The 10,000-nt window shown below is 46.3% G+C and overlaps 2 protein-coding genes across 3 annotated transcripts in view; one reads left to right on the top strand and one right to left on the bottom strand.

Moving 5' to 3' along the window:
- Positions 1-10,000, top strand: part of LOC138950506 (uncharacterized) — a 241,243-nt gene that overhangs the window by 153,755 nt on the left and 77,488 nt on the right. The gene's annotated exons all lie outside the window — the stretch shown is intronic.
- The window catches only part of LOC138950503 (uncharacterized), a 291,738-nt gene that overhangs the window by 263,435 nt on the left and 18,303 nt on the right, over positions 1-10,000 (bottom strand). The window lies entirely within an intron of this gene.

The raw sequence follows: 10,000 nt of genomic DNA, 5'->3' as shown, positions 1-10,000 counted from the left end.
GTTATTCTGTGCATGAGAGGAAAGCCAGCTGTCAGAGTGTCTGGGGGTGATGATTGTGAGACCGCTTCATCATGGTTGTTATTCTGTGCATGAGAGGAAAGCCAGCTGTCAGAGTGTCTAGGGGTGATGTGAGACCGCTTCATCATGGTTGTTATTCTGTGCATGAGAGGAAATCCAGCTGTCAGAGTGTCTGGTGGTGATGTGAGACCGCTTCATCATGGTTGTTGTTCTGTGCATGAGAGGAAAGCCAGCTGTCAGAGTGTCTGGGGGTGATGATTGTGAGACAGCTTCATCATGGTTGTTATTCTGTGCATGAGAGGAAAGCCAGCTGTCACAGTGTCTGGGGGTGATGTGAGACCGCTTCATCATGGTTGTTGTTCTGTGCATGAGAGGAAAGCCAGCTGTCAGAGTGTCTGGGGGGTGATGTGAGACCGCTTCATCATGGTTGTTATTCTGTGCGTGAGAGGAAAGCCAGCTGTCAGAGTGTCTGGGGGTGATGATTGTGAGACAGCTTCATCATGGTTGTTGTTCTGTGCATGAGAGGAAAGCCAGCTGTCAGAGTGTCTAGGGGTGATGTGAGACCGCTTCATCATGGTTGTTATTCTGTGCATGAGAGGAAATCCAGCTGTCAGAGTGTCTGGGGGTGATGTGAGACCGCTTCATCATGGTTGTTATTCTGTGCATGAGAGGAAAGCCAGCTGTCAGAGTGTCTGGGGGTGATGATTGTGAGACCGCTTCATCATGGTTGTTATTCTGTGCATGAGAGGAAAGCCAGCTGTCACAGTGTCTGGGGGTGATGATTGTGAGACCGCTTCATCATGGTTGTTATTCTGTGCATGAGAGGAAAGCCAGCTGTCAGAGTGTCTGGGGGTGATGATTGTGAGACCGCTTCATCATGGTTGTTATTCTGTGCATGAGAGGAAAGCCAGCTGTCAGAGTGTCTAGGGGTGATGTGAGACCGCTTCATCATGGTTGTTATTCTGTGCATGAGAGGAAATCCAGCTGTCAGAGTGTCTGGGGGTGATGTGAGACCGCTTCATCATGGTTGTTATTCTGTGCATGAGAGGAAAGCCAGCTGTCAGAGTGTCTGGGGGTGATGATTGTGAGACCGCTTCATCATGGTTGTTATTCTGTGCATGAGAGGAAAGCCAGCTGTCACAGTGTCTGGGGGTGATGATTGTGAGACAGCTTCATCATGGTTGTTATTCTGTGCATGAGAGGAAAGCCAGCTGTCAGAGTGTCTGGGGGTGATGATTGTGAGACAGCTTCATCATGGTTGTTATTCTGTGCATGAGAGGAAAGCCAGCTGTCAGAGTGTCTAGGGGTGATGTGAGACCGCTTCATCATGGTTGTTATTCTGTGCATGAGAGGAAATCCAGCTGTCAGAGTGTCTGGGGGTGATGTGAGACCGCTTCATCATGGTTGTTATTCTGTGCATGAGAGGAAAGCCAGCTGTCAGAGTGTCTGGGGGTGATGATTGTGAGACCGCTTCATCATGGTTGTTATTCTGTGCATGAGAGGAAAGCCAGCTGTCACAGTGTCTGGGGGTGATGATTGTGAGACAGCTTCATCATGGTTGTTATTCTGTGCATGAGAGGAAAGCCAGCTGTCAGAGTGTCTGGGGGTGATGATTGTGAGACAGCTTCATCATGGTTGTTATTCTGTGCGTGAGCGGAAAGCCAGCTGTCAGAGTGTCTGGGGGTGATGATTGTGAGACAGCTTCATCATGGTTGTTATTCTGTGCATGAGAGGAAAGCCAGCTGTCAGAGTGTCTGGGGGTGATGTGAGACCGCTTCATCATGGTTGTTATTCCGTGCATGAGAGGAAAGCCAGCTGTCAGAGTGTCTGGGGGTGATGTGAGACCGCTTCATCATGGTTGTTGTTCTGTGCATGAGAGGAAAGCCAGCTGTCACAGTGTCTGGGGGTGATGATTGTGAGACAGCTTCATCATGGTTGTTATTCTGTGCATGAGAGGAAAGCCAGCTGTCACAGTGTCTGGGGGTGATGTGAGACCGCTTCATCATGGTTGTTGTTCTGTGCATGAGAGGAAAGCCAGCTGTCAGAGTGTCTGGGGGTGATGTGAGACCGCTTCATCATGGTTGTTATTCTGTGCGTGAGAGGAAAGCCAGCTGTCAGAGTGTCTGGGGGTGATGATTGTGAGACAGCTTCATCATGGTTGTTGTTCTGTGCATGAGAGGAAAGCCAGCTGTCAGAGTGTCTAGGGGTGATGTGAGACCGCTTCATCATGGTTGTTATTCTGTGCATGAGAGGAAATCCAGCTGTCAGAGTGTCTGGGGGTGATGTGAGACCGCTTCATCATGGTTGTTATTCTGTGCATGAGAGGAAAGCCAGCTGTCAGAGTGTCTGGGGGTGATGATTGTGAGACCGCTTCATCATGGTTGTTATTCTGTGCATGAGAGGAAAGCCAGCTGTCACAGTGTCTGGGGGTGTTGATTGTGAGACAGCTTCATCATGGTTGTTATTCTGTGCATGAGAGGAAAGCCAGCTTTCAGAGTGTCTGGGGGTGATGATTGTGAGACCGCTTCATCATGGTTGTTATTCTGTGCATGAGAGGAAAGCCAGCTGTCAGAGTGTCTAGGGGTGATGTGAGACCGCTTCATCATGGTTGTTATTCTGTGCATGAGAGGAAATCCAGCTGTCAGAGTGTCTGGGGGTGATGTGAGACCGCTTCATCATGGTTGTTATTCTGTGCATGAGAGGAAAGCCAGCTGTCAGAGTGTCTGGGGGTGATGATTGTGAGACTGCTTCATCATGGTTGTTATTCTGTGCATGAGAGGAAAGCCAGCTGTCACAGTGTCTGGGGGTGATGATTGTGAGACAGCTTCATCATGGTTGTTATTCTGTGCATGAGAGGAAAGCCAGCTGTCAGAGTGTCTGGGGGTGATGATTGTGAGACCGCTTCATCATGGTTGTTATTCTGTGCATGAGAGGAAAGCCAGCTGTCAGAGTGTCTAGGGGTGATGTGAGACCGCTTCATCATGGTTGTTATTCTGTGCATGAGAGGAAATCCAGCTGTCAGAGTGTCTGGGGGTGATGTGAGACCGCTTCATCATGGTTGTTATTCTGTGCATGAGAGGAAAGCCAGCTGTCAGAGTGTCTGGGGGTGATGATTGTGAGACCGCTTCATCATGGTTGTTATTCTGTGCATGAGAGGAAAGCCAGCTGTCACAGTGTCTGGGGGTGATGATTGTGAGACAGCTTCATCATGGTTGTTATTCTGTGCATGAGAGGAAAGCCAGCTGTCAGAGTGTCTGGGGGTGATGATTGTGAGACCGCTTCATCATGGTTGTTATTCTGTGCGTGAGAGGAAAGCCAGCTGTCACAGTGTCTGGGGGTGATGATTGTGAGACAGCTTCATCATGGTTGTTATTCTGTGCATGAGAGGAAAGCCAGCTGTCACAGTGTCTGGGGGTGATGTGAGACCGCTTCATCATGGTTGTTATTCCGTGCATGAGAGGAAAGCCAGCTGTCAGAGTGTCTGGGGGTGATGTGAGACCGCTTCATCATGGTTGTTGTTCTGTGCATGAGAGGAAAGCCAGCTGTCAGAGTGTCTGGGGGTAATGATTGTGAGACAGCTTCATCATGGTTGTTATTCTGTGCATGAGAGGAAAGCCAGCTGTCACAGTGTCTGGGGGTGATGTGAGACCGCTTCATCATGGTTGTTGTTCTGTGCATGAGAGGAAAGCCAGCTGTCAGAGTGTCTGGGGGTGATGTGAGACCGCTTCATCATGGTTGTTATTCTGTGCGTGAGAGGAAAGCCAGCTGTCAGAGTGTCTGGGGGTGATGATTGTGAGACAGCTTCATCATGGTTGTTATTCTGTGCATGAGAGGAAAGCCAGCTGTCACAGTGTCTGGGGGTGATGTGAGACCGCTTCATCATGGTTGTTATTCTGTGCATGAGAGGAAAGCCAGCTGTCAGAGTGTCTGGGGGTGATGTGAGACCGCTTCATCATGGTTGTTATTCTGTGCATGAGAGGAAAGCCAGCTGTCAGAGTGTCTGGGGGTGATGATTGTGAGACAGCTTCATCATGGTTGTTATTCTGTGCATGAGAGGAAAGCCAGCTGTCAGAGTGCATCAGTCACTTGTAACATCAGAGTTATTAAAAGTCCCCAGAAAGGATTATCACCAAGAGGAAGAAAGAACCACTCCTTCGCTGGCTTCAAATCCAGTTGTCGTTATTGTTCGATCCCCACGGTCGGCGAGGGATTTATTTCCCAGAGTCAACTTAGTGCAGACTCTTCTCGGTGGCCGAACACCCCCGTGTGCACGCATGCGCACGATAAAGAACCCAAGTTCACAGCGGTCGGAAACATGAATACACGCATGCAGGAAGAAAATTAAAGGAGGAAAAAAGGGGTAGCGCCGTATACTGTATGGCAGCTCGCTTTCCCCAGGTAGGGTAACCTCACAGGACTATATACAATCTTATCCTTATCCTTGTGTAGAGAAAGCTACAGCATGCGCCTGAAATGGATTCCCCATTTGATCTGGTCAAATCAGTAAGGAATCGGATAGGGGAAGAAACTCTGTCTGTGTATCCTTGGCCGTGCATATTTTTGCAGTTGTTTCCCTTGGATAGATCGCTGTCACTATAACCTCATTACCTGCGCTGGTCTTCGGCGACAATTTTGCATCGGTGTTGAAAAAATGATCGACCCGGAATCGCTTTTGAAAGTCAAGCAATTAATGAGGTATTTCATGTATCTACCGATATATTGAATACAATCATGTTCTATTGTTTTGTTTGAAAGTGGATAGTCAAACGATTTAAAAAAAAATCAGAAGATTAATTCTAATTATAGGAGGTTTCTGTTGCCACCTTCCTCAGTTATATATACCGTAAACTACCTTGTAAACGCCCAGTGTGTATAGGGTACTGTATGTATATTGTAAACGCCCACGCCCAACACATTTGGACTAACAGTGTACAAAAACAATTTCGGTTTTTCTTTTTTCTTTTCTTTTTTTCAAATCCGCACGCATTACGTTCATATTATTCGAGTGAATAATGACATGATGCTGCAGTCATGCCGTTGGTTTTCCTTTGCAACTGCAGTCACAGAATAGCCATGCCTAAAATTGACGGAGTTTTGTGAGACACATTTGATATTACAGGGCTCGACCTTGGGGACTTTACAGAGATCGAGTAAACAAAGTGTTGTTTAAATGCGCTGTGGGCGTACTCCCCCTTGAATACTTGGATCAGAGCAAAGAAACTGACTTCAGATATCATGTTTCATTTTGTGATTTCTGTTTAGAAACACGCTGCTAATTCTGGTTAAATGAGGCAGATCATGTTTCATTTAGTGATCTCTGTTTAGACACACGCTGCTAATGCTGGTTAAACGAGGCAGATCATGTTTCATTTTGTGATTTCTGTTTAGACACACGCTGCTAATGCTGGTTAAACGAGGCAGATCATGTTTCATTTTGTGATTTCGGTTTAGACACACGCTGCTAATTCTGGTTAAACGAGGCAGATCTTGTTTCATTGTGTGATCTCTGTTTAGACACACGCTGCTAATTCTGGTTAAATGAGGCAGATCATGTTTCATTTAGTGATCTCTGTTTAGACACACGCTGCTAATGCTGGTTAAACGAGGCAGATCATGTTTCATTTTGTGATTTCTGTTTAGACACACGCTGCTAATGCTGGTTAAACGAGGCAGATCATGTTTCATTTTGTGATTTCTGTTTAGACACACGCTGCTAATGCTGGTTAAACGAGGCAGATCATGTTTCATTTCGTGATTTCTGTTTAGACACACGCTGCTAATGCTGGTTAAACGAGGCAGATCATGTTTCATTTTGTGATTTCTGTTTAGACACACGCTGCTAATGCTGGTTAAACGAGGCAGATCATGTTTCATTTTGTGATTTCTGTTTAGACACACGCTGCTAATGCTGGTTAAACGAGGCAGATCATGTTTCATTTCGTGATTTCTGTTTAGACACACGCTGCTAATGCTGGTAAAACGAGGCAAATCATGTTTCATTTTGTGATTTATGTTTAGACACACGCTGCTAATGCTGGTTAAACGAGGCAGATCATGTTTCATTTTGTGATTTCTGTTTAGACACACGCTGCTAATGCTGGTTAAACGAGGCAGATCATGTTTCATTTTGTGATTTCTGTTTAGACACACGCTGCTAATGCTGGTTAAACGAGGCAGATCATGTTTCATTTCGTGATTTCTGTTTAGACACACGCTGCTAATGCTGGTTAAACGAGGCAGATCATGTTTCATTTCGTGATTTCTGTTTAGACACACGCTGCTAATGCTGGTTAAACGAGGCACATCCTGGGTCACTATTTCCAGTTTTTATTCGAGATTTGTGCATTTGTTCACAAACCATGAAAAGGGATTCTTGTGGTTAGGTTCCAGTTTCCATTTTGGCAATGAAGACACTGGTACACACGAGAACACGTGTGTGTCACAGAAAAAGAGGGTAGCCATTTTTCCACAGAAACATAATTTAAATTATCCTATTTAACATTTTTAACATGTGTTCAAATATCGCTATTTATTGAGAGGAACTGATCCTGCTCAGGGTACAGTACCAAGTAAACACCCACCCCCTACTTTCGAGCGACATTGGTGCTTTAGGGGGGTGGGCGTATACAAGGTAGTGTACGGTACTTACCTTTGGCGGAGATTGTGCAAGTGTTTACAAAGAGGCGAACTCTGAAATTAAGCGTGCGAAATCACGTTATAATTACTGGGTTGCTTCCCTTCAACCAACAAGCAAAGAACTCGACATGATGCCCTCTGGACAGCAAGGTAACGAGAATTCAAGATGAAAGTATGTGTGTGTGTGTGTGTGTATGTTTGTGTGTGTATGTTTGAGTGTATGCGTGCGTGTGTGTGTGTGTGTGTGTGTGTGTGTGTGTGTGTGTGTGTGTACCCCCGTTTCCACAGGTTTGGTTGCCTAAATCACCATAAGGCAACCATCCACACGTGGATGGCAACCTAAACTCTGGATGGCAACCTAATTGTGTGGATGGTCGCTTCATTTAACACCGTTAAATTGACTTTTTTGACGGAAAGAATGTCATAACAATGTTCAAAATGACATTCTTTCCGTCCTCTATAGGCGACGAAATAGGTCAAATTTTGTGCATTTTTTAGTGCAAAATTCTTCGATGCCGGAGCGAGTACTGCACCCAGTGCTGTTGTAGTGCAAGTGCACTAGAAAGGCACTACACCCAGTGCCGCCTCTTAGGTAACCATCCACACTTGAGGTACGTGTGTGTGTGTGTGTGTTGTGTGTTAAAGTGTCTGCGTCCGTGCGTACGTGTCTTTGTGTGAGTTGGCTGGGGCGGGGGGGGGGGGGAGGGGGGGAGTAGGTGTGTCTGTGGATATATGTGTACATGTGTGTGTGTGTGTGTATGTGTGTGTGTGTGTGTGTGTGTGTGTGTTGTTATTGTTTCAGAGTAAGCGTACGTGCGTGCGTGCGTGCGTGCGAGCGTGCGTGCGTGTGTGTGTGTATGTGTGTAGGGTTGGTGGTGGTGGGAGAGGGGGTGGGAGTGTTAGCGTGTGTGTGTGCAGGTGTATGTGTAGGGGGGTAGAGGGATGGTAGTGTGTGTGTGTGTGTATGTACGTGTGTGTGTGTGTGTGTGTGTGTGTGTGTGTGTGTGTGTGTGTGTGTGTGTGTGTGTGTGTGTGTGTGTGTGTGTGTGTGTTGTGTTTAAGTGTGTGCAGTTGTATGTGTGTGGGGAGAAGGGTTAGAAACGAGTACTTACAGCTGGAACAATGAATATAAATCGGGTAGACACGTCTTCAAAGTTGACACCCGCCCAGACCGACAGTTGAATGCTGTTACTGCAACAAACGTTGCTGCCGTTACATAGTTGACACCTGCCCAGACCGACAGTTGAATGCTGTTACTGCAACAAACGTTGCTGCCGTTACAAAGTTGAAGAGAGATGGTGCACGAATCACACACACGGAGGTAAAGGACACATAGATAGTTGAATCGGCACCCATCGATGTGATCTGGCACAAGCCTTTACGGGTACACAAGCGTTGCAGACAGCGGGTGCACGTGCTCTTTCTGGTCTTCAAAAGGCGGTATGTCTCGACTTGTGCATACACATAGAGTGTGAGGATTTTGTGAAGGTTGTCACAGGCGATGGGGACTTGGATCTATCAATCTGACCCCGGGCAATACATAGAGTGTGAGGATTTTGTGAAGGTTGTCACAGGCGATGGGGACTTGGATCTATCAATCTGACCCCGGGCAACAAATCAATCAGCCGTTTTGATGTTCATAAACGGCTCCACCCCTATCAACTATTGGTGATCTCGGAACACTGGCAAGAAGAAGGTGGTCCCATTTTTTATTTTTCAATAAGAGCAAATCGCCACAATTCTAAAAGGGGAGCAGCGTACGGTTACCTTAGAGCAGTACATGCATCATTGCCTGCCTGTGGTGTTTAAAGCTTGTCACCAAACACGGGTACTTGAGGGTTGATGCTACAACACCGCAATGTCCCGTTTTACACAGCTTCCAAACCAATCTAATTTCTAACAGATTAGGATGTGTGCCTGATGTTCCGTTCACTATATTTTCCTGAATCCTGTTTTTACATTTAAAGCAAAAGATCGGAGGAAACTGTTACGAGAGCCCTGATGCTGCTGTCCGAGAGTAAAAGAGTTTCATTGAGGGTATCGGCAAAAACACTCGCGCCGACATGTTTGAAAGGTACTTCTCACGATTGTTAAAGTGTGCAGAAGCTTTGGAAGGATCCTTCGAGAATATGGCTTGTTCAAATTAACAGTGAGCTGTGCGATAATAATGAGATTTAAAGGACTTCCAGAACAGCCCACGTCAGTGTATTATTTGTGGATCTGTGTGTGTGTGTGTGTGTGTGTGTGTGTGTTTGTGTGTGTGTGTGTGTGTGTGTGTGTGTGTGCGTGTGTGTGTGTGTGTGGCTTAGGTGTATGTGTGTGTTTGTGTGAGCCCCGTTAAGCTGCCTTTTGCAAGTTTACACACCCTCATAAGGATGCCGGGTCGGTATATCCTGCCGGCAGCATAGGAAAATATTGTCAAAAGCCGTATAAAACGGTCAATAAATACCCCTAAATTAAGTTTCGTTTCGTTTTACGTCAGGCAGGAAAATGGAGGTAAAATGTCACGGATGCATGTTTTTTACACACCTCTTGCGTAACACGTGACCGCGCTTACGCGGTAAAATTCCTCACACAAGGTCACACAAGTCCGGCGCGCCACAAGTTCAGTTGACACTGAAAATGGACGCCGTAGTTTGGAGAGAGCAGCGGCAAGAGCAGCGATGTGACCGAAAGAGGCCGGTATATTTAATTTGGATGATTTATGTTTATAATATACGAAAGTGTGTGTGTGTGTGTGTGTATGTTAGTAGGAGCACCGTTAAGCTGCCTTTTGACCACTTTATGATAGTGAATGTCAACATACACTACATGGCATCTCTATTCATGTAAAATGTCAGCTTAGCTAAAGTTTCAAAATAGGCGAATGATTTCTTTCCAACTTCATTTAGAATTACAAAATAAAGTTTCATCTCAAATCTGGACAGAATCGGCCTGTAAACTCTGCTCATTTTTCCCGGCATCTTAATGATTACTGACCGGATAACGTGGCTCACACCAGTATGTGTGAGTGTGTGAGTGCTGGGGGTGTCGGATGGGGATGGGGGTAAGTGTGTCTGTGGATCTGTGTGTGTGTGTGTGTGTGTTTGTGTGTGTGTGTGTGTTTGAATGTGTGTGTGTGTGTGTGTGATATTGTTTCAGTGTAAGCGTACGTGCATGCGTGTGTGTGTGTGGGGGGCGAGGGGGTGGGAGTGTTAGCGTGTCTGTGGATATGTGGGTGTGGGAGTATGATTGTGTTTGTGTGTGTTTGTGTGTGTAAGTTAGTGTGTGTGTGTGTGCGTATGTGTGTGTGTGTGCACGTGCGTGTGTGTGAGAGTGTGAGTGTGTTTGAGTGTGTGTGTGTGTG

This window comes from Littorina saxatilis, linkage group LG16, assembly GCF_037325665.1.
Source record: "Littorina saxatilis isolate snail1 linkage group LG16, US_GU_Lsax_2.0, whole genome shotgun sequence".
Classification (NCBI taxonomy): domain Eukaryota; kingdom Metazoa; phylum Mollusca; class Gastropoda; order Littorinimorpha; family Littorinidae; genus Littorina; species Littorina saxatilis.
The sequence above is the reverse complement of the archived record's forward strand: the minus strand, read 5'-3'. Positions and strand labels throughout refer to the sequence as shown.